The sequence below is a fragment of the Sciurus vulgaris genome (assembly GCF_902686455.1).
Source record: "Sciurus vulgaris genome assembly, chromosome: 5".
Classification (NCBI taxonomy): Eukaryota; Metazoa; Chordata; class Mammalia; order Rodentia; family Sciuridae; genus Sciurus; species Sciurus vulgaris.
The window spans coordinates 82,467,018-82,493,178 of NC_136465.1; the positions used below are offsets into that span (position 1 = coordinate 82,467,018).

Genomic DNA, 26,161 nt, shown 5'->3' on the forward strand with positions numbered 1-26,161 from the left:
ATTTTCACTCCATGACACCAGTTTTATTTCTGGTTATTACCCTGGAATGATTAAGTCTTTAAGTTGCTTTCTGAGCACATAATTGTTCATTTGCATCTTCATAGTCTCATTGTTTATTTCCTCAGCACAAACTCACCCTTGTCTCTAGGCCAATTCATGTTCTTCATTTCAAAATATCACTCAAAGCAATTTCTCCAGGAAACCTTCTGTGGATTCTTTCTTCTATCAAGTTTACCCAGAGTGATCCATTAGCACTTGTTATTTTGTTTTGGATCACTGTAATTCATACTAAAAATTCAATTACTCTCTAAAAGTTCTGGCTAAGTAATGAGAGCTAGTCTCTGATGTAGTCATTAAGAGTTCAAGGTCAAGATTGCAACAGATATGAATGGAAGACCAGTTCTGCCACTTAATACTGTATAACCTTGGAAAAGTAACAGAAACTCTTTATGCATCATTTTCTCATCTGTAGGGAGTTGATAATGCCTAGTTTTTAAGATCTTTGTGAAAGTGAAATTATATAATGCATCAAAAGTGCTTGATACAACACCTGGTATACAGTACATGCTCAATAAATGCTATCATGTTATTTTAAATTCATATCTATGTTCTGCATTTCCTAGTAAACTTTGGGCTCTTGGTGATTCTTATTCTGTAACTAGAGCAATTATCATATGGAATATGACCGGAGTAGCTCTTCTGTGCCTTGGCATAAGAAAGACAATAGAGTCCTCTTGATTTCAATACTGTACTAGTTACCTGGGAGATATATTTGAAATCAAACCTGCCAATTCAAGAAAACTCTGAAGCTTCAAAATTACCTGGACTTAGAAGTTATTCCTTTCCATCTCCAAATAGGGGTTGTGGGGGGGTTCATAGGTCACAGAACATCACAGCACCAGGAGCCATAAATGGCCATCCTAAAAGCAGTCGGTGTGGCCATAGTTAAAAGTAGACTGGTGCAGTGGTGTTGGCAGTCTGGATGCATCAAAAGCCCACTGACTGCAAAAGCTCCCCCTTGGACTCGTCATTTAAAATTTTTGTGTATTTTTTAAGTCTTGTAATTTTTAAGTTAATAAAGACACTATAGAAGATTCGAAAAATGTCAGAGCTGAATGTGCAACACCAGAACAATTTGTCTAAACTTTTCGTTTGACAAAGGATGAAACTGAGGCCCAAAGAGGGTAAGTAATTTGCTCAGTATCACACAGTGGCAGGGATCAGTGCTCAACTGTCCCAAATAATAGTTGCCCCTCGTTGTCCCCAGAAGACAGCAAGCTTAACGTAAACAGGGATGTGCTTTATTGGAAGAGAGAGACACCAGAATGCTTTGCATATAACTGTTGGATATAACATTTCAGATGTGTGAAGAAAGGTAGCTTCCATATCAAAACCAGAGTAGATAGCATGGTAGGCAGCAATGTAACCAAATAAACCCCCTTCAGTCAGTAAGTCACCACTTTGTTAGAGTAATGACAACTGATGCTCACAATGACTAAGCTACCCCAGGCCCAAAGTACTTTGTAAAACATCAATAAAACTTGTAATCCTGTCCAACACATTTCAAGTATAAATTTTTATACTTTAGCTTTCTTTTGAGAATTGGCAGTCTGTGCAAGGTACATGAAATAATTTTTGATTAATCAAATGGAATTCCAAACTCAGAGTGCCTCACTTCCTGATGAAGCTCCAGATAGAAAATTTCTATACTGTTCTATAATAATTTTTAATTTTAAATTGTCTTTAGATTTATAGATGTTGTTTTATAACTTTATTCCTAAAGAAATAAATGAAAGAAATGATAAACTGTCTAGAATAACATGAAAACTTTGAAAAGGAGAAGCAAAACTGAAGGAATTATACTACATGACTTCAAATTTTGTTGTAAAGCTTCAGGAATGATATAGGCACTGGCCCTGAGAGAGGATCATTGTGATAGAAGATGGTGCCCACCAACAGACCCACCCATATATGGTGCAAGGGCAATTTAAAGCAGATAGGCTAGTTCTCAGCAAATGGTGTGGAAATAATTAGATATTTGCATGCAAAAAAGAACCTTATTCCATGCCTCAGAAGACGTACAGAAATTAACTCAAAAGTAAATTGTATATCTAAAGTGTAAATCCTAAAATTATAAAACTTCTAGGAGAAAATCTTTGTAACCTGGATTTAGAGAAAGATTGCTTATATACAACACTAAACCAAACACAATCCACATAACAGAACAAAAAACCCAACAATGACCAAAAGATCAAAGATAAATTAGACTTCAACATTAGGAACTTCTCTTTAGAAGATGCAGTTAAGAACATGAAAAGATAAGCCACCAACTGGGAGAAAATATCTGAAAATAAATTAAAGCTATTAAAAAACAAATTAGATAATAGCATAGCAAGACTTACATAGTTTAAGTATCTTTCATAAGAAAATAATCAGAGAAACTAAAGGGCCAGTAATGGGAAGAATGAACTTCACACAGTCCTGTGGAAAGAATCTGCAAATACTTTGGATTTAAGTTTTGGCTGTCTCAGGCCAGCTGCAGGATTGGGGTGGGGGGGATTATTTATATTTGTGGAGCCCCATGTGTCTGGAAGTACTGTTTTAATGAATAAGATAAAATGAAAGAAAGCACTTAACACCACATCTAGCACACAGTGGATTCTCAAAATTGTTAGCTGCTTCTTTGGCTAAGAAGTTCTAATATCTAAAATTGTCCTATGTAAGACAATGTTCCCTTAGATTGAAAAGTCTTGTTCTCTAATTTGTTCCTTAAACTAGGCCAGTCTGGGGGCCAACAGGGAGAGCACATTGCCCCAGAATTAGCCAAAGCAGAAGCAAAAGTGAGCTGGCTTTTTCTTTGAAAATTCTTATCCTCCCTTGATATGATCTGTGAGGTTTAACTAAAACACAGATTTTTAAAAACTGTCATTGGAACTTGAACTTTAGGAAAATTCACATTCGTGAAGAACTGTATGTTCAAGGAGGCCCATGGGAAAGAAGGGGAAAAAAGTTTTCCAAATATCTTGATGCTTCCAATAAATGCCCTTGTAATAAAACGAACCCCAAGCTGTAAGGCATTATTGTTTAACTTGAGTGGCAATCATTGCTCTTTGGTTTGGAATAAAATTTAGAACTGTTAAGAACTAAACTGTCTTAAAATAGGACGGGAAGAATCTTTAAAAAGAAAAAAAAAACCTTAAAAAATTAGAAGAGAGAGAGAGCCTACAGATTGGGAGGAAGTCTTTACCACATGCACCTCAGATAAAGTATTAATCTCTAGGATATATAAAGAACTCAAAAAACTTAACACCAAAAAAATTAATAAATAAATAAATAAACCCAACCCAATCAGTAAATGGGCTAAGGAACTGAACAGACACTTCACAGAAGAAGAAATACAATCAATCAACAAATATATGAAAAAATATTCAACATCTCTAGCAATCAGAGAAATGCAAATCCAAACTACTCTAAGATTTCATCTCACTCCAATCAGAATGGAATTATCATGAAAACAAGCAACAATAAATGTTGGTGAGGATGTGGGGAAAAAGGTACACTCATACATTACTGGTGGGAATGCAAAATGGTGCAACCATTATGGAAGGCATATGGAAATTTCTCAGAAAACTTGGAATAGAAACACCATTTGACCCAGATATCCCACTCCTCGGTTTATACCCAAAGGACTTAAAATCAACATATTACAGTGATGCAGCTACCTCAATTTTTACAGCAGCTCAATGCACAATAGCTAAACTGTAGAACCAATGTAGGTGCCCTTCAATAGATGGACAAAGAAAATGTGGTATATATGATGGAATATTATTCAGTTCTAAAGAAGAATGAAATTATGGTATTTGTTGGTAAATGGATGGAGTTGGAGAATATTATGCTAAGCAAAATAAGCCATTCCAAAAAAGATGTTAATTCACAATAATGGGGGAATAGGAAAGAACAGAGTTACTTTGTATTAAGTAGAGGGGAGTGAAAGGAAGGGAAGGGGCTTGGGGTAAGAAGGACAGTAGAGTAAAACAGATATTATTACCTCATATTCATATATGACTGCATGACTAATGTGATCCTATAATATGTATAGTCAGAAAAATGAGAAATTATACTCCATTTATGTATGATCTATCAAAATGTATAAATGCATTCTACTGTCATGTACAACTAATTCAAACAAATTAAAATTTTTTTTAAGAAATTAGAAGTCCACTATACATGGGGCATCTAAAATGAGATTAAAAATCTCTGTCTGATTTTAAAGTAGGGAATTTTTTTTTTTTTTTCAAACAGTAGTCCTTATTATGTTTTGCCATCAGAGGGCTTCTTGAATTTAGGATCTTTTTCTAGGCATGACTCAGATTGGAATTACTAAAACAGATTTGGATAGGGAAAAAAAAAAACACACAGAAGAGAAAAAACTTAGGAATTAGTCCCATTTCACAGATGAGGAAATCAAAGCCTTGGAGAGGTTAAGTACATTGCTCAAGGTCACATGGTATAGTGGGACAACATGAGATGTGACCCCTGGGTGCTAAGTTAGTTGCCAGCTCAGATGCAGTCAGAATAGTCCTCCTTCTGCCTGTTGGGGAGAGAGCCACACACTGTAACAGGGACCACATGGCGAGGGTCTCCTTCCCCTTCTAGCATATCAGATGTTAACTCCCTCCGTTTCCACTGTATTCAACACATGGCTCCCAGCAATTACTGTAAGCACACACTTGCACAAGGGCAAAACAACCCCAGAATGTTAAGGGAACTGTAATCTCACTTGATCCTCCTGGAGAGCAGCCCTGAATCACAATTCAGCCCTCTGAGCGGCTCAGATTGTCATCTCTGCCTCCATCTTAATGACCTCAAAGAGAATTGGCCTTTCTTCTTGCAGTGCAAGAAGAAAGGTGCTGGAAGGCCAGGAGGAAAGTCCCTGCCTGACCTAGAGGTGATCAGACTACAGGGCCCTGGGGTTGTTCTTGGCTGCCACTTCCACACTAGAGAGCCTGCTGTTAAGCTAAAGGAGTAGGACAAGGCAGGGAGGTAGGGATCTGGTCTATTTTATTCCATTATTATCAAGTAAATATATGTTGATTTTCCTGTGTATAGGGAATTATTAATTCATTAATAAAGCCACTCTTATTCAATACCTATGTATGTGCTGGGAATAACATTATCTCCTTTAACTATAATAATTAGAATATATCGATTCATTTCACAGATATTTACCAAGCATTGATTAGTGTTGAGGACCATATTAAGAAATGATGATACAAAGATGAAGAAAAAAATCTGACCCTGTTTTTTAAGAAGTTGACATTCCAGAGTCAGAAGTGTAAACATTCATTCAGTTTCCTCTTCATTTACATTTTTATTCATTCATTTGTTCATGTATATATTCTTTCATTTATATTCAGCAAGCATTTCTTGGTACCTGTTGTGCATAGACAAAATTCTAGGTGCTGAGGTTACATGCTGCAGAAGAACAAGATCTGGCTTTGTAAAAAAATTACATAGTAAAGAAGGATGGCAGATTAAAAAAAACCTGATTTAAAAAAAAAATGTGGTAGGTTAAAATCAGGCACAAAAGCTCTGCCATTCCTTACATCAAGAGATGAAGCCTAGGTTATTTCCTCCTGATTCTCAGCTGGCCTAGGTAATTTGTTCAACCAATAGAAAGTAGCAGAAGTACCATTCTGGGACCTCTGAGCGCAGAGTATAAGCAGCTTTCCCAACCTCATGGAACCTCACTCTGTGGGAATGGGTCAACCATGTATGAAGTCCAACAATCCTGAGGCCACCACCCTGTAGACACACCTGTAGGTGCTCCTGCCCACAGTCCCAGCAGGGCCCTGCCTCTGGCCAATCCAGCAGGCACACCAGGCATTAGGGTAGAGTCAATTTGACCCCTTCAGCCCAGCCCAGTCCCCATCATGTGACTCCATGCCACATGCAGTAGAAGAGTCACTCAGTCAAGCCTTATCTAAACATCTGGTCCACAAAACAGTGGAATACAATGAAATGGCTCTTGATTGAAGCCACTAAACCTGGGGCTGGTTTGCTGTGCAGCAACAGGGAACTGGAACATGGATGATTTCGATGAGTGAAAATGAAGTATTAAAAAGAAACCAAAGCAGTATAATGGAATAAGGAGGGATTGACAGAACAAGTTCCGATTGGCCATCCGGAAAAGGCCTCTCTGAGAAGGTGGCACCTGAACTGAGGCCTGAATGATAGGAAGAAGCAGACATAAAAAGATCACAGGGAGTGTGTATCTGGCCCAGGAAACAGCAACTGCAAGGGGACATGGGAACAAGCTGGGTGTGACTAGGGTGCTATGGAGCAACAGGGCCCATGTGATAGAGGGAATCCAGGGCACAGGACTGTCTCACATTACACCAGAGAGGCTATGGCACTGGGGCTGAGACTTGAGAGAAAAGTTTTCCATTTGGACAAGAGAAGCAAAGTGGTTTTGCAATCTGTTCAAAGACACAAGATTCTGAGAAAACCTGGGCATGATCACAGACCACCAGGGACCTATTATGGCCAAAGCCTAGTAGACACAGCCATGGTGACTGGAGGTTGACATAGCTGCAGAGGGAGGCAGGGCCTGGATCTCAAAATGAGGTGAATTCTGTGCAAAGGAGTTCAGAGTCCACACGCTAAGTTATGAGAAACAACAGAGCCTCTGAAGCCAAACTGCCTGAGTTCAAATCTTGTCTCTGCCACTTGATAGCTGTGTGCCCTTGAGCAACTTGCTTAATTTCTCTGTGTCCCAGTTTCCTCTCATGTGCAATGCGCTGATATTAGTACCTACTCTTAAAGTTGGAATGTTTAACCAGCTAATTTGGGCTGCATGGTAGCATAGTGCCCAATAAACAATAAGTATAGTATGTTGGCTATTATTGTTATCATGATTATTGTTGTCATCATCACTGTCATCATCACTGGAAGCAATCAAGAATTCTGTCACAATGACAAGACAGGGTTTTTGTGCCAGAAAGAGTCCTCAGTTGTCAGAATGCAGGACAATCTAGAAGGAACAAGATGGGAGCTGAGGGGGGTCTGGCCTCTGATGAATAAGAAAGAATCCAAATGTCACCTAACACTGGTGTGATCTTCAAGCATATGAAATGTGGCACATATACAACAGTTAACATACAAAGACCATAGCAGTGTAGACCACTGCCATGGAAATTCCAAAGGAGAGCCAGATGTGGTGGCACACACCTGTTATCCCAGTTACTTAGTAGGCTGAGGCAGAAGGATTACCCATTCCAGGGCCAGCTTAAGCAACTTACCGAGGCCCTGTCTCAAAATAAAATAAAAAAGTCTGAGTATACAGCTCAGTAGTAGATCAATCTTTTCTTTCCAAAAGAAAAAAAATCCCAAAGAAAGGCTACCACTATCTTAGAGTTCCTGGAAGGCTTCAGGAAGGAGGCCAGATTGAAGGTGGCAGGGAGAATGGTTGGACAAGAATGGTGTGATGGAATGTCTACATCTGTTCACATCAGCAGAGCTCTCTGCTTTAAGATCCTTCCTCTCATCCAGTTAGTTTCCACAGTGGAAGCAAAGAGACATATTTGTGGAGAAGTCTTTGAGGCCATGATGCCAAGAGAAAGAGCAGATTTTGAAAACAAAACTGAACATCTCCTAAATGTTGGTGACCTCTGGGGTCCAGAATGTTGTTCTGAGCACCAGAAAAAACTACCTCCTGCTTAGCTCCTGAGGAGGTTAATTACAGTCAGATCTGGTGAATGACAGCACCCAAGACAGCAACTCTCCTAAGAAGGTGGCAAGGAAGTGCCTTCTCAGGCCCTGGCTAGCCTGGAAGATGACTTTTCTCATTCAGCCTGAGCCACCAGTGCCATGACCTTGCACAAAAGGATATTGAACTTCCTGTTTTCAGGAATCCAACCTCATGAGACACAGAAGCTGGGGGCTTTTGTCTTCAAAGTTTGACAATCTATACATAAATATTCATTCCATTGCTCCTGATTTTACATTTGAATCACAAAGAGAATCAATGCCCAAATGCCACTCAGCCCTTTTAGCCACCCCAGAGAAAAGGCAGGGAGGGCTCTGCTACAACAGTGGCTTTCAGAGTGTGCTGCTGCTGAGGAAGAGGTGGTAGAATATCAGAATTCTGCAGAGACAACATTTTTGCCACTGCAGAACCCTCCTGTCATCACTGTTATTCTTGTTGCTACTCTGTATTTTAATAGTACTTTCAAATTATTGACTTAGCATCATCATCACTTTATTCTTGATGTACAGGTCCATGAATTTTAACCCGGCATAGAATCTTGTAGTTACCAGCACAGTCCAGACACAAAACAATTCCATCACCCCAAACACTCGCTGAGCTACTTCTTTAAAGAAACACTCTCCCTTCACTCCACCACTGATCTGTCCTCTCTTCCTTTTCCAGAATGTCATACAAATAGAATCATATGGTATTGTAACCTTTTGAGATTGGTTTTTTAACTTGTTCTAATGCCCCTTAGATTCAGCCATGCCATCACATATATCTGTAGATTGTTCTTTTCATCATTGAGTAGTATTCTATTGTGTTGGTTTACTTCCAGTTTTTGGTAATTGTGCCTAATGTAGCCATAAACATTCACATACAGGGTTTTGTGTGAACATAAGGCTTCACTACTTTAAGATAAATACTAAGAGTGGGAATGATGGATCATATGTCCCCTGTCCCCAAAGTCTTTCCCATCTCTTCTCTCTTTTGATCTTCCCAATTTTCCCAGAACCTATAAAGCAAGGATAGCAACTATCATTGGTTTTATTAGCCCAGGGCATTGCAGCAAACCATGCTGTCCATTATGAAATCTCCCCATAATAACATCCTATTGCCCAACCAGAATGAAGTGAGTTGTGTGTGATTTCAGGCTCTGAGCAGCATCTGAAAGACAGGAAGTGGTCTCCTTCCTCCTCTATCACCGTGATCCTTTGTTGGGCCCACAGAGGGTCAGCTGATAACGCAAAGAGTAGATTTCTCTAGGCATGACCTCCTTCTCTCTCCTCTGGTCTATAAATGCCTGGGACAGATGTGAAAGTGAGGTCATATGTGTTTATGTTGAAAGGACAATTTAGTGATAGAACACAAAGCATACATATGGGTTATGGGTTCAAAGATCTAAGTTCAGATCTGAGCTCTACCATTTATTAACTGTGTGACTTAATAAATATGTCCCTTAGCTTTGAAACTGAATTGTAACAATATTTCAAGTTGAGAAATAAGGGATACCAGCCCACTAAAAACTTCCACTTACAAACATGGATCCTAGAATCAACCTGGCTGTGGATATAGTGATGAATTAATAAGTCAGATTATTCACCTTCATGAAAGTTATAAGACAGAATGGAGGTTGGAGGAATAAATAATTATTTTTACCTTTCATTATAAATTATTCATTGAAGAGAATATTGTTCAAATTCATTCAAAGGAGGTGATTGAATTACAATAACAACATTACAGATGTAGATAGAAGATAGATGTATATAATAGAAGTGCCAAAGTTCACTTAATTCTCCTCCTGAGTCCCTGATGAGCCAAAGACATCTTGGTACTGCCAAAAAGTGAGTTGGCATATAATAAGCACTCAACACCTTAATAATTTCTGCTCCCTTTATTCAATATCAGTTTTATAAATGTCCATGGAAGCAGACATACTTTAAGTTTACATGTTAAGAAATCTGCATGTAGATGTGAGATGGCCAGAGAGCTTGCCCTTCTCCTGTCTCTGGCCACACCACCATTCTAGAATATCTTCATGGCTCCGGATGCTGTGCTGCTGGAAGAAGCCTTCTGCCTCTCTGAGCTCAGTGTGGAACTGAGGCTCTTGTAATAGGCTCCAGAGGAGAGGAGGTGGTGGGGTGACTGGGTCTTTCTCTGCTTCTCTCACCTATCTCCTGCTGTGTCAGAACGAGAGCTTGCAGAAAATAAAAAACCAGTTCTGCAACTTCCTGAAATTTAGTTATCAATTTCCCTCACAACAATGACCTTAATACATAAAACCAGACATTTCTTTTAATTTAAAAAAAATTGAATAAATAAGCCTTAATAAAAACTCCCTGAAATATTTTAGAAGATCAGATCCTAGCCTCTGTACTATATGTTAGATAGCTGAGGTCTGGAGCTAACAGAGGTAGGCAAATGGATCTATTTCTAGTTTAACCATATAACTTTACCATGTCAAAACCTGTATCCTGAAGTTTTATGGAAGGCCTCTTCCCCTACTCCTGGCTGCCCTCCTCAGCAGCCCTGCTGGCCCCCGAGGCTCCAACACCCAGACCAGCTCTGGCCTGAGCACACATTTCTCCACCCAGAGAGCCTTAGAGAGCCACAGAAATTGCTCTCTCACTATCTTCAAACCAGATTTGATGATCTCACTGAGGCCTTACCTGACCACCCAATTTAAAAATGGCAACTCCTTTGCCAATACTCATCTTCCCACTTCCCTACTTTTTCTCCATAGCAGATCACACCTTCTAACATTATGTATAATTGCTTTTTTAATTTTCTGTGCCTCTCCCCTTAGAATGTGATATAATGGACAAGATTTTTATCTGTTTTGATCACTGCCTCATCTCGAGTGCCTAGACTAGTACCAGACCCTTAGTAGTCTCTCAATGGGAACAAATGAATGACCTGATGAAGGGATATACTGAACAGTTTAAATACCAATACATGTATTATACTAAAGACCCCATTCAAAGTGCACTGCTTACTGGTTAATACATTACCATGCAACACACGGACCAGTGCTTGTGTTCCACAGATAGAGTGCTAGTCTGGCTTCCCTGGTGATTGAGGAGTTAATTTGTCCTCAGGCCAGTTGAGGACATCTTTCCTGGCATCTTCTCCATTTTTCCTTCAAAAAATATATCAGATCTGAGATCCCACAAGAGCTTGTCAGATTTAGAACTTGACAATGCACATGAATATTTCGTTGGCACCAAAAATGTGACAGAGTTGGGATGATTATGGATAACATGAAGAAGAAATGAAAGAGAGGTGTAAGGACAGAGGCATTCAGTTGTATACTCAAGGAATCCCATGTGTAACAGGTGGCCTTGGCTGTGCTCCTTCAACCTACTTTGAGGCAAGACTGTTACAAAAAGGTGCTGTTCCCTTCCTCTCCACTCCACTTCTCAGACTGCCCTGAGAGAATGAAGGGAATTGTTCCAGATTTTTTTCTTAAACTGTGGGTGCAAGCAAGGAGAAATGGCCTTTAAAGATTTCAAGTAAAGGAGGCAGATGGATTCACCATGGAAACCAGGATTCTGAAGCTGCATCAGAAGCTCTGGCAGCTCCCATAATTTGGGGGTGAATACTGAAGGCTACTGCCAGACTTTTCAAATGCAAGATGCTTCCATGTATTTAGAGGTGCTCCAGTTATTATCATAATAACCTGAGGTTTGTGACACAGCACCAGTGTCTTCGGAATCATGAAGTGGGCTGGGGCTAGGACTACCAAAGGCCTGTGGCAATCAGAGACTGGGGTAAGTAGAAATCCAGGGAGAGGCAAGTCTGGGGACAGGCACACCTCTGCTGTCCCGGCAATTGATCAGATCAGTCAGTTCCAAATCGAGAAATGGAAATGCCAGCATGTGCACACATGTCACATTGTGACCCATTTACAGCACAGCAGAACTTCTTGTTTTGGTCAATAAAGTCAGCCCTACATGAGGGATACTTCGGTTGATAGAATGTCAACTCCAGGAGACGGCTGAGTGACCTCACAGTGCATACTGCATCTATTCCTGGGGTTCACAGTGGACCATCACAGGAGGCAGCTGAGTGACCTCAGGGTGCATACTGCATCTCCTCCTGGGGTTCACCATCACAGGAGGCGGCTGAGTGACCTCATGGTGCATACTGCATCCCCTTCTGTGGTTCACAGTGAACCATCACAGGAGAAGGCTCTCACAGTCGTTTGGTAAAGAAACTTGTTTAACCTTGGACATATTACTTCCTCAAACTTATTCTGCCATATTTTTTTTTAAAAAGAATATCTGTTATTTTTCTTATGCTTGTAGGTTGTACAATAGAGTTTGAGAAATGCCAAGGTGAACCACTTCTGTACTATACAGAGGAGGAAGAAGACACCTGGGCAGCTCATTACCTGTCCAAGACCAAACCACCTTCCACTATTCTCATCCCCTCCCTCCCTTCTTTGTTGCTTGCCTCACATGTCTCAGATGCCTGCACTGCATAGGAACTGCAGTAGAGTCAGTGGTAAGGTAAGGCAGATGCCTTCATACCTGAGTCCTCAGTGCCTAACTTATCAGTAATAGGCCTCTGATTACAATGCAGTATAGAGGAGACTGCTACAAAATCAATAACAACATTGGTAGGGGATGGAATTTAATTTTTCAAAGTGACTAAAGGTTAAGCCAAAAAACCCTTTTATTTTTAACCCTGTTGCTGAAAATCATTCTAACTATGTAAGTTGCGTTTCACTTTAGGATTATCATTCATTCTAATATAGTAGATGAACACCTACTATGCATCATGATATAAGGATATGGAACGATATTGGAATTGAGATTCAAAAGACCTTAGATGGTTTAAGAGATAATGTTTTATAGGACTTATTTTGGGAGAGTTCAAGAAACTATTGGTATTTTCAATATTTCCTTTATATGAGCTTGTTTTGCTGTTATTTGCCTCTTGTTCCCTTTATAAATGAAAAGTATGAATAGTTCTATTTTAGGGTTGGCTACCTTGGGTTAACTGAGTGCTACACAGGAAAATAGAAAGTGCTCAGTATACAGTTGGCTGATTAAGAAGCTGGGTCTCACTAGTCAGAGAACAACACTGGATTAACATACACACACATGGAGGGGCCTGCTCTACTATTTTCAAACACAAGACAAGGAGTCATCAGGGGCTTGTAAATGTCTTGCCAAATAAGTATTGAAAGAACTTTACAATTTAAGATCTGACAAGCCACAACCCCATTTATTCAGCTTTTCTCTTAAATATCTGCCCGATTTAGGTGGTTTGACAGGAGGAAAAACTATAAGGTAAAAACATTCTATCTGGAACTATAAATGTCAAATATTTCTTATCTGCATTACCTTCCGTTCCTTTTCTCCCAATCATTAGTTATGAAAATATCATTTACTGTCTTCTCATTCACTCATTCATTTGACTAAACCATTCATTCATTAATGTTTGAGCACTGATATGTGCCAGACACTATTATGATTACTGCAAATACAAAAATGAACAAAACACAAAATATCTTGCCCTCATTGAAGTTATAGTCTAGTATAGAGAGATAAACATTACAAATATCACTTTTTTCCCCACACATAATTTTCTATTAGTATAAAAAGAGAAGGATAGGGAAGAATAAACTTATGTTAGAACCTCTTCAGAGTTTAGATTAGATGCTCACCTGGTGGCCTGAGTTTCTACTACTCCTTCCCTGGACACTCCTGCTGCTAACATGTATCACTGGGGAGCAATTTCCTCTTTGAATCTAAATACCTAGTCTGGTCTGATGTGAGTTTTCCGAACAACTTATTCAGAACAACAAGTTTGCATCGGATAAACATATTAAAGTTTATTTCCCCACTTAAGATCCCATGTTTCATCCTAGGTTTGAAGGAGAGACTTCAAATGAGTGGAAGAGACAGGATTACTGGTAGGACAGATTGTCTTTGAATTGCAAGTCATATTTGGGAAAAGAATCTAGGTAATGATGAGTTCATTGCACACTTAGATTTAATTTTTTTTAAACTTAGCCTCCCCAGTCACTGGGATTACAGGTGTGTACCACTGTACCCAGCTTAAAATCTTATTTGGAGAAAATGCATTCTCTAATGGGGATATTTTCTTGCCTACTTAGTAGAAAGGTACTCAGACCTTTCCTTATTGAACTCCATAATAATTCTTCCCATTAAAAGATCAGTCACTGGGTCCTTTCAGTGGTCCCAAGAATTGGGAATTACATTCCCCTTGTCAATGGATTAATGAGGAGCTAGTCTAAATCATTCATAAAACTCCAAATCAGAGACTGATTACTGGAAAAGGACAAATTGTCTGTCCCATGCCAAAGTAAGCTGTAAAGACAGACATTTCTCTTTTTCAAACAAGAGGCCTCTATCACTAGTCAGGTGGAATGACTGGTGAGAGACTGTAAATAATAAGTTGGGTTGGGTGTGGGGGGCAATTTACTAAACATACAGAGAAGCATCTTGTTTTGTTTAACAGCTTAGATGATGGTATTAGAAACTTGTTCTTTATGTCTGTGGATGACATCAGATTGGACTGGGTGGTCGATTACTTGAAAATGGAATTAAACATTAAATAGTAAATCTGATGTGATGAAAGGGGATATTAAAAGGATGAGGTTCAGTTAGGAAGAATGCAAAATAGTTCTCACAGGATGTAAAACCATACTGCTCTAGAATTAGAAGGAATAGGAACTGGCTTTGTCAAAAGCCATGATCAAGAAAGATCATGGAGCCCTAAAAGAGGGCAAGCTGCACACATTAGCAACACAGATCTGTTTTTTAAACAAGGAATTTATATTGGGAAGGTAAAGGACAATGTGACTTTTGGGGAATAATATGGTCAGGCTCTGTTATACACCAGAGGGAGGGCTGTATGACCATAGTATGCTGCTCTCCTCTATAACTCACAACTAAAATTTGAGAAAGTTTGGGAAAAGATTAAAGGTGAAGAGAGCAAGTCTTATGGTGAAAGGTTAAAAGATTGGTTTATTTGACCTGAAGAGGAGTATCCAAGGAAATTCCTCTATTGTCGTACTTGCCATTCTGTTTTAAGAACTAAATGTGCCTTTCTCTCTGGATTGTGAGATTAAAACTGTTTCAGCCTTTCCCCAACACCTCATGGATAGAGTTTCCGTGAAAATTTGGGACACGCTTATACAAAATCATTTCTGCTGCTTATCTATCTGGATGCCCTCTGTTTTCACTTGCCAAATCCAGCAGCCCAGAATAACTAGTAACCATTCAATAAATAATTGTTGACCAAGTTGCTATGATATACTAGGTGTTATGCTACATGCAGAAACGATAAAGACGCAGGATAAAACCAGGTAGATGATAAAATGGCTGGCTTAGTGAATCCAAAGAAATGAGGAGAGAGATGGGATTTTGGTAGGAGGCAGAATCTAGATTGAACAATGGGCTTCTGAAGGGTAGAAGAGGTATTTAGAGAGATTCTGAGATGAGGAAGCTCAGCTGTTGGTTCATCTTATTCCAGGGCCTCTAGGCCTTCTGCATGGGCAGTCTTGCTGCTGCTAAGGACTTCTGAGACACTGTGGATGGATGCTGAGCTCCATATTGACAAAAAAGATCAGAGAAAATGTATTTATGCAGAGCTGTTCTGATTTTCCTAGACATTGTTTCAGTAAGTGATGCATTGTAGATAGGATGTATCTGATAAATGAATAAATGAAGAAAAAGTGGTGAGAATGAAAAGCAATAAAACTAATTTTCATCCCATATAGAGAGCATCATTACATTATAATTGCCACATACAGACATGTAGGATATGGCATATTAATACACAGCACATGGGAAGTGTGAACTGATCAATAGAGATCCTAAGAAGCTTATGGGATGGGAAGAGTATTCTCTGGGCTAAGAAGACAAACTTCACAGCCTGAAATTTTGGGGCCCAGGCCCTCCCAAACCCACATCAACTTGACCTTCTATGAGTTTTCCAAATAGCAAGGGGTCATGAGAGACTGTCAGTATTGCTGATGTTAGCAATCAGATTACTAAAGACAGAGGAGCAACTTTTTATGACAATAAGAGCATAACTTCTACTGCTAAAAAAAATAGTCAAAAGTGTTTTGTTTGGAATAATCTTATGAAGAGTAATCTGATTCTACTTATGGGTGAGCTTATGCAGTGTTTGTCTTTCTTGCTTGGATTTCACTTTAAGGTCCTGATTTGATATTTGCATAACATATATGTGAGTCTAAACTTCACATTGTACCCCAGAAATATGTAAAATTATCAAGTGTAAATCAAAAATAAAAATATAAAAGGAAGATTTTAATTGACATAAAAGATAAACTTGAGGGATATTACAAATTCTCTGGCTTCATCAATAATTTGCAGTGTAGCTAAGTCTCTTCTCTGAGTCTCCAAGAGAGCTAGAGGTAGAAGAAATTAGGTGTGTGTTTCTTTTTCTGCGAGTCTGAAAGGACAGACAGTTCTTTGGCTATAAAGATCATGCAAGCAGAAAAGGCTTAGAAAGACCTGGTTTTGTAATCTGTCTACTCCCATGAGAAATTGTTTGTTTGGAGTAGGGCCCAGGAGTCAAATGGAATCAGATTTGATGTTCACATTTGAAGTAATTGTTTTTTATCACAGTGATGTGCAACAGATACAGATTCAGAAATACTCTCTGAGCTCTTACTTTGTACCCATGAGGATGTTGGGAGCGTCCACTCAAAAAACACACAAGGTTAGCTACAAAGAGATACTAGCTACCTCTTACTCGTGGCAGATGCCCTTCACCTAGGTGTCCTGGGGTTCAGAGCTATTTTCAGAGTCTGAACACTGCAAAATGACTCCCCACTCTTTGTTCCACACCTTTTCCATCTCTGACATATCACCTGTCCTCTTCCAGGACCCCCCACCTCAGAATATCATGGAAATAGGCAAGTACCGGGGGCAGGCAGAGTGGAAGGAGGATCAAGTGGTGGGCCCTGGGGTGAATATGTAGTAGCTTGTGGCTTTGGAGACACATGTTAATCACCTATTGGGAACAGCACTGGCTATGTGAGATGGATTTATGGGGTAACCCTGAATTGCATGTAGGTTGAAAATATTGATATTTATTGAAAACTTAGCATTCATGAGGCACTGTGTTGAGCATTTTACAAGTAACAACTCTTTAATCAGCATAATAGCTCTCAAGTAGGAAATGCTTCTATCCCCATTTAATAAATAAGGAAACAAAGGCAGCAGAGAGGTCTAGGAACATAGTCAGATCACATAGTTTTTTGTTTAGTTTTCTTCTCTGGATAGTAGCGGTAATATCTGCCTAAAAGGGTCTGGAGGAGAAGTAATGGAGACAAAAAATGTAAAGTGTTTAGTTGGGGAAATACAACCCAGAGGTCACGAATGGCAGGCATGCTCTGAGATTCTATTGATGTCGTTTTGTATAGTGATTATTATGGATAAGGGCCATGATTGTTAATACTACAAAAGAACATAATAAAAAGGTTAAATTATTTTCGGTTTTGGAATGCTATTTTCAATAGGCAGGTTCCAACCTAGGGATACGTTATTCTCAATAGTTCATTTATAAATCAGCTGTTCAGAAACATAAATACACTGCCCTAGAGAAATGATACAATAAACAGTTAGCTCATTAAAGGCAATTTAATCCATAAGAGAGCAGAACTTTAGTATTAGTATTATCAGTTTGTTCTGGGAATATTCATTCACACTTAACAGACTTCTCCCATGTCCCAGGCACGGTCCCAGGTGCTAAATAGACAATCCTTGAAAACACATCTGTTGCCTCAACGAGTGTATAATTCAGAGAAGGAAATGGGCATTCAGTCAACGATTACAGTGGAGGGTGACAGAGGTGGATCGGGCTGCTGGAGGAGGGTTCCAGTGGGGACCTACAGATAAGAAAGGTGCAGGAGAAGGGCAATAAAATACTGGAAGAAATGGAAATAAGTTTACCTTGCTTGGGGTCAGGGCTAGCCCTGGTATTTCATTTTCTACACTCATGTTCTACTTTATGGACTCTAGGGTTTCCCCAAGCTCTCTTCTGGAGCATCTGAACCTAACAGTTCCTATTTTCCTGTAAGATCTATGTCCACAAAATCAAAAGCCCTGCTCTTTTGCTCCAAAGGATCACTTCTAGGTCTTCAGAGGGATGATCTGAAAAGATGTCTTACTGATGTGTGATTAAGCAATGGCTCCACTTCCCTGAGATAAACATCTTTTAAAATGCATTTTAAGAAGCAGATAGTTTAAAATTGTTTCTAATATATAAAATTTAAGCTGGAAGTGTGACTGCACTAAAGCATTCCAAAGAAACAAAACAAAATGCAAGTAAATAAACAAACAAAAAAAAAGTGGTCATATAGACCAATCAGCTCAGCTCACAGACTGCCTTGGGAATCTTTCTGTTTTTTTCAGCTATTCCCACTTTTTCATCGAACCATCGCACATGGAAATGCTTGTATGACTGAATGGTTAGGAATGAAGAGGCCACTTCTCTGGGTGGTCTGCAACTCATAGACACTCCTCCTGGGACATGGGGCTACTGGGTGATGTGCAGTTTTAGGACACCTCCAACTGAAAGTTGAAGATACATTATAAACACTGTTTAAGGAGGAGCAAGAAAGCCACCACTTTCCAATACCAAACTCCTCCATGTCACCAGGACCACAATAAATGCCCCTCACTATGACAGACTGTCTAGCTTGCACACCCTGACTCAGAGGACTGGGTGAAAATTACATGATTCTGTCAAAACACTTTTTTAGATGACTTGGGGTTGAAAGGCAAGGTTCTACCTCCAATTCAAGAGGAGATCGTGGAGTTCTAGTGCAAGATAACAGGTGATGTAGTCAAGAAATAAGCCCTCCCAAATGTGATGACGAGGAATAAATATTTATTTCTTTGCATGTAGCAGGTCCTAAGTAAACCAGTGGCTGAATGGTACCGCTTTCTTCAAGTTAATCTCCTGTTGTGAGATCTTAGTGTTCATTTCTCTCTCTCTCTCTCTGTATGTGTGTGTGTGTGTGTGTGTGTGTGTGTATGTATGTGTGCACACACACATGCATATGTGTGTTGACCATTTCTGTGTATTTTTTGTAGTAGATCATACTTGCCCTTGACTGCTGGTATACTGAGGCTCAGGGCATTTATACTGCAGCTGACTCCATATCCTGCAAAATGCATTTATGATTGTCAGATCACAGAAATATTCAAGAAATAAGCTATTCTGTCCACACTGTTTGAACTTGAAGTCATTCTAAATTATGTCTGACCGGGTGGTGACCTTCCATGTCAGGGCTCAAGTTACATCAGGGTGACGATGCTCTGGGAGCATGTCTGGTGCCGAGAGCCAGGGCTGCCTTTGACTCTGCCTCCATCTCCATTTGAAGACTTCTCAGCCTTCTCAAAGCAACATCAGAGGGTTAAAGCCACTCCTCTGGTGGCCTCTTCTCATTAGCAACCTGGATTCACTTCTGTGCTGAAGGCTGCATTGTTCTTGGGTGTTTGAATATCAATTTGCATAACGAAGCAGGTGAGAGTGCTTCTTGCCTGTTCAGGCAGCCCTGATTGGCAGAGAGAAAGGAATTTGTACATAATTGGCTGCAATTAATTTGATGCACTTTTATAAGGATAAAAGGAAAAAGCAGAAAATTGCTCAGCGCTCCAAGTCAAAGCCACATCTGCACCCTCTGTGGTGTGTGTACATGTGTTTGCAGTGATAGGTGGGTGTGTCTTGTAAAGGCATGTTCCAGTGAATAACCTCCTTATGTGTTCAAGAGCATTTCCCCCCCACTGGGAGAGAAAAGGCTCACTCCCCAGAGGTTTCTCTGCCCTGGAGGTCCTGGGCTGCAGTGTCCTTCAGAGTGCAATGCTGTTAGCCATCTTGTTCAATTTGTATTTGAGGCCACTAGGAGACATCATTAGAAATCACAGCATTCTTTCTTCAGTACCAGGATAACACCCAGCTCAACATCTCTTTTGTACCCAGTCCAAAAAAGGCTGAGTCCCAGCTGTCTCAGGGTCTGTTGGCAATCAGTTCTTGCAGAAAACTTAGCTGGCTTATACTTTACTCAGAAAATGTTGTGGTGCTGGCAATAAGCTGGGAGATATGAGAGGGACTTTCAGAATTAAGCATTTAGGAAATTTAATATCAAGGTGGTTTGTAGCCTTAAGCAACTCAAGGTCTCCTTGTCACAAGTACTTCACAAAGAGCAAACGTGGTTCTCGCTTTGTTTCTCCACTAACATGAGGATGTAGGGGTGGAGTTGACCACATTGTCCTTTATTCCATTTCTTTCCTCTCATTCTTTTCCCCTAGTGAGAAGGTTCCTGAGTGTGGCATTTTTTCCTTATGTACATTGGTTATGGCCCCAATGAGAGAAAACATGGTACCCAAACATTTTCGATGTCTCTTTGGTTCCTCCATACAGTCAACATTAAATGAGCAGCTATGAAACAGACAAGGGACTGTGCACAAATGATGACAACAGGCCCTTGCTGGAAACAGTTCTGGGCTGAAGTGAACAGAAGGCTCTTCAAGGTTCCTGTCCCCTCACAGCTGGGGAGAGTAGTCTCTGTTCTGAGTCCTGAGAAACCAGGACAGAGAGGGTATAATAATCAGCCTAACACACAGTATCTATTCACTAAATAGAACAATAATAAGAATAGAGAAAAATAGGTAGACTTGGCCCCAGGAATCCAGGGGCTAACACACAGCTAAGAAATAAAAAAATCAAAGTGAAGCCAGTTTGGATAGATCCTGTATTTTAGTTCTTCTCCCACTCTCTGGGGATTATTTGAGACAGTGGTGGCAGGAAGGGAGCCAGAAGGACAGGAAGAACTTTCCTGATGGTGCTGTAGTGGTCTGGCATTGACACCTGTATCCATGGCAGATGTACTCCTTGCTAGACAAGTTCAAGGGTTCCCAGAGACAATCCCACTGAGAACACACCTGCACCCCCGTGGTACATCTGGTCACTTCCACTTGGCCTCATCCTGGTCTGGAAGCATTTGGGGGAGCATACCTCGAAAAACACCTCACTTCGCCCAAGACCCAGATTGACTCTCTCCTTCTCATGTGGCCTTGTCTGGCCTTGAGAAACAGATTTGCCCTGCCATAGGTGGCTATTCTAGCCAAGACCTATCATCTTCAGTCTTCCAGGTATAGGTCAAATGCCAGCCCTTTCTTTGCTCTAACTGCAGGGGTGAATGTCAAGCTCTCTAAATGATCTTCTCAAACAACTTAGTGGATAACAGAAAGGGGGGGGGGGGGCATGCCATGGCCCTCCAATAACATCCCCCCATGTAGTTTCCTCTCATAACCTTTTTTTCTCCTTTGGTTTTCTGGCTGCCTGCTTGACTGCACTGGTGACAGCTGCTGCATATAGCTGGTTGGATGGAGTCCTATTTAGTTGAAGTGTTCCCCAGGTGATTTTAGTATTGACACTCTGCTATGCTCCACCATTTTCCCTGGCAGCCACTCTTTCCTAGGCACCCCAAACAGAAAGAAATATTAGTACACACTAGTTATGTTCTTTTTAAGGAAGGACACCAGATCCCTGATCTCCCTACTCCCAAAGCTTCTGAAGATCCAAGCTGCCTCTACTGCAAAGGAGCTGACCTGCATGTTTTCTTCTCTCCACTCTGATGGCTCACAGGACCCGAATGGCCTAGAATCAGTTTGAGCAAAAGCCCCCACCTGAATGAGACTAGACTAAAATATGGGAAGAAAGGTCTGAGATGATGGCATTGACAGAATGTAAGCAGACTCTATAACTCTCTGTGATCCATGCTGGAAAGGAAATCTTGACATGAAATTGTAAGCAAATGACTAAGCTTCCCAGTCTCAGGAAGTCTAAGGCTCCTAACTGACCCTTGCATGAGCCCAGTTATGCAGGAAGCTTCCCAAAATATAATAAGCTGCACACACAGCCCACTGATAACCTTTTCCACTCTTGTCACCATTATGGCAGGAGGCATCAAGAGGGTAGGTAGGCCAGAACATCCACAAGGCCCAGAGCCAGCCCAGGCCACAATTTTCACTGTAAGTACAATTCTGACATCTCTAAATCCTGATTCATTCTAGGTTTGATGCCTTTGGCCACATATAAATTTTCATGCCGCATTAATTTGTCTCAAAGGACTTGAACTTAGTTGCTCAGAAGTAAAACACTAATTCTTAATATATCCTCAACCTGCAAGTCAAGATTTAGTGAGCATATAAAAGCTTAGTCTCCTTGGACTAAAATACTTATTTATAATTTTTTGTTTTTAATCAGAGAGAAAAGGATGTTGAAGAACTAATTTTCCCTTTGACGTAAACAAATTTCAGAATGAAGAAATTATCTTTTAACAGCCAGATAAGTGGACATAGCTCTCTTCTCTGAGAACCAAAGACCTGCCTGTAAATAGATTGAAAGTTCAGCAGGAGGCCCTGGGAACCACTTGCTCTTCCCAACCTGGAAAGATGGCCTGATGCAGGGAGTCCCCTGTGGAAGTCACAGATGCACTCAAAGATCCAAGCAGGTCAGATAAAGGCTCACTAACCTCTCCCACTTGCTGAACACCTAAACCTTAAACGATAGCATACCATGCTATGTGCTTTGACTTTTGTTAATGAAGATCATTGCCTATTGCCAGTTTTGATTTTGGGCCCAATTCAGTTCATTTCAGGTGGGAAAATTGTGAATTAATTTTCATGTTAGTTTGCATAGAAGCACTTGTTTTTAAAAAAAAAAATTGGTAGCTCCAGGAAGTCCTCTAGTCATCTAATATCTTGTATAAGGGATATCTTTCTAAGAAGAGAAATACAGAGCAGATCTAGCCCAAGATTAGGTTCTGATGTTTTTCTTCCTCCTTCTCCTCCATCTTCACCACTCCCACCACTATCTTCCTCCTCCTTCTCCTCCTCCCTACCTTTCTCCCTTCCTTCCTTTCTTGTCCTCTTCCCTTTCCTCCCTCCTCATTCCTTCTTTGGATTCATTTCATTTCACAAAAGGATGGTTTCAGCATCTAATATCTGCATAAAGGGATAAAACTGACTTCTTTTTTCAGATGAGAAAGACAAACCTTTTGAGATCCATTTTGTAAAACTTATGTTCTAAGCACATAGGAAGAGTGTTCCTTATACAACTCTGTGAATGCTAAGTTTCTGATTACAAAGTTATCTTGTATAGTTTTGTGGGATGGATAAATGGGGTGTGAGTGAGTGTGCATTCCTGTGTAACAAAGAAGATATGTTCATCTACAAGAAGACAGAGGACCCATTTGCCTTGGATGAGAAAAGAGTTACCTATATCTGATGATCAAATTGAGTTCCTTCCAGTTCTGTCATATGACCCACATAGCAAAATCCAGTACAGAAGAAGGGTACGCCAATACTATTTTCCCCACAAAGGAATTGTTTATGTGATACATCTCACAGAAATATGACCTCAACCCCCTTTTGATATCAATATCATAAAAGGCCTCATGGAAGGCACATCACAATTGGGACACTGATACTAACCAGGCACAAGTACACAGTGAAAAGGAGCACAACATGATGGTTAAGTTTTCCACAACCTCCCAGCTGAAGGTCTCCTCTGCATGCAACATGTGTCTCCCTAAAAATCTCCAGTGTGAAGTGGATTAGTTTTCTAGGCAAAGAAGGACTGAAGTTCATCCTGCTGTAAGAAATACTTCAGAAGGATGGGGCTGGTGGCCAAGAAGGGATTGACACAACAAGGAGAAGTCCTTAAATCAAAAGAAGTAACAAGCCTGAAGCATAGGCTGTAGAAGACAGGCCTATGTCAGGTTGCTGTGACTGCCATTACAAACTGCCACATATAGAAATTTATTCTCACACAGTTCCAAATCAAGGAAAATTCCAAAATCAAGGTGCCCCTGAGGCTCTAAGGGAGGGTTCATCCCTAGGTCCTTCCAGTTTCTGGTGGCTCCATGTGTTCTCAGGGCTTGTATTTCCCCAATCTCTGCTCCTGCCTTCATATGGCATTGTCTTCTGTGGGTTTTCTCCTTTTCTGTGTCAAATCTCTCTGCCTTTTTCTGATAAAGACACTTGTCATCAGATTTAACATCCACCCTGATAATCCAGGAAGATCTCACCTTGAGATCTTAATTATATCTGCAAAGATCCCCCCCCTTTTTTTTTTTTTCCAAATAAGGTCAACATTCACAGGTTCCAAAGGTTAGGAAGTAGATATATCTTTTGGATGCCACCCTTCATCCTGCTACAGGTCCCAACAAGATAGCAGAGCTCAGGGTGAGGAATCCCATCTGAGGACTCTAGAATGACAGTAGGTCATTCTAGAGGAAGGGTGGAGGGGAAGAGGGTGTGCACAAAAACAGAGGGAAAGGAGTCTCTGGAGCCCTCTGGGAGCCTCCTTGTCAACACTGGATCATCTGCAACCTGGGATTTGGAGGGTGACCACTGCTAATCTCCATCAAGTGTTGAGTTGAGGTTAGGGACTTCCTGTCCTAATCAAGATGAATTCAGGAATTAAGGTTCATGGATATCTGTGAGTGACATAGTAGACCCATGTTTAAATAAAACCAGAGAACTATTGGTAGCTGGACCTGATGAACAGACCTGTGTTTGTTTTGGATCCATCTGGAGGAGGTCACCTTGTGGGAAGGAAGCAGGTACAGTACTTGGGGCAGCAGTTATGTGAAGGGTCACATTGGTTCTGCCAAACAGGAGAGAAAAGGGCAGGTGTCCCTTCTCTACCCATGCATATTCTGTAACACGTGCACTCAGGATTTGGGGACTTTTATTCTTCTACTTCCTCCAGACCTGCTCCTGATCAGTGTTACAAGAGGACTAGTAGCTTGACAGCCTCAGAGGACCCCATGCATGAATCATACCCTCACATTTTGCTCAGCTACCTGGACGTTCAACTGAGGCCATCATTGCTAGTGCCCTGGCTAGTTAGTCGTGCCTGCTGCTTCTCTATTAAGCTATTTTTAGCTCAGTATCCAATGGTTTGACCAAGACAGTCTGGGCCAGAACCAGTATGTGACAGATTGGGTTTGAGGTTAGCTGTCTCCCACGGGCTTCAAGCCTAAAGTTAATAGGGCAAGGAAAATACATTTGTACAGTGGAAAGCATGGCCCTGCTTCCTCACAAATGCTTGAATATCATCCAAACACTTTAGGGTAGTACTGGTACAAATATACATATCACCACACTGATTTTCTTCTGGAATGCATATTTATTTATTTATTTGTAGGTTGATTTGAAAGTCATACCCTGCTAACTTAGTTCATTTTATGTTGTTTTAACAGAATACCACAGGCTGGGTGATTTATAAAGAAAATAAATTTATTTCTCACAGTTCTGAAGGCTGGGAAGTCCAGGGACATGGCATCAGCAAATGCTAAGGGCCTTCATGCCACATGAAAACATGGCAAAGGGCACCAAGTGGTGAGGAAGCCTGTGTTCATGGCAGAAAGGGAAGTGAAGTGGGAGCAAGATTGCTGAGGAAGCTCAACTCACTTTTATGACAAAGTCACAGTTGTCATAACTAACCTACTTCTGAGATGGTGATACTAATCCATTCACAAGGTCTCTGCCCTGGTGACCTAATCACCTCTTAAAGGTCCCATCTCTTGATGCTATTACACTGGCAATTCAACATGAGTTGGAGGGGACATTTAAACCACAGCACATGTCTATATCCCCAAAGGATAAAAAGTGACTTTCAGACCCTATGGGACTTCTCAGAAACCATGAACAATCATTATTTAGAGAAGCCATGGAATCCTCATTTAGATATTCCATAGCCATCCTGACTGTAGATGATAGCTGTCCTCTTTGAACAGGTGAGAGTTGTTGACATTGAAAAGTTTAAGTTCTTCTAGTTCTTGGAGGGAAAGAACTACAAAATATAGTTTGGGTGTCACAATGGTGATCCAAATACATGACATAGGATATAGGCAGATAGCCATAGAGAGCCCAGTGGTGGAATAGCAAGCTTTCTGTGGCTGTAGCTGCTTCTGCCTCCTTGCAGGGTTCCTTCACTCTCTGGCCCCACTGACTCTACAACTGACCCTCTCTATCCTGGCAACATCATGTCCCACCACCCAATGGAAGCTTACGGTCAGGGTTACTCTGTGCCCAGGCTAAAGTCAATTTGAAAGTCATTAGCCTGTTCAAGTAGTGAAATCACCATTATTGTCTACTTAAAGTAACTCCCTTAAAAGACTTATGAGATAAAGTGCAAATGCTAGAATACTATCTAATCATTATCTCTCAATTAGATAGCTTACTGTGTAACACAGGAAAAGCTAGTTAAGCTTCCATAAGGTGTAGAAGAGGGTAGAAAGCAAGGCGATTTAACTGGAGCAAGCACTGGGGTCCAAATAGGGTGGCACATTGTTTAGGGTTAGTAGCACCCAGGAACATCATA

At 40.5% G+C, this 26,161-nt stretch overlaps 1 protein-coding gene across 2 annotated transcripts in view; it reads right to left on the reverse strand.

Annotated features, from left to right (window-relative positions):
• The window catches only part of GRIN2B (glutamate ionotropic receptor NMDA type subunit 2B), a 408,813-nt gene that overhangs the window by 12,010 nt on the left and 370,642 nt on the right, over positions 1 to 26,161 (reverse strand). The window lies entirely within an intron of this gene.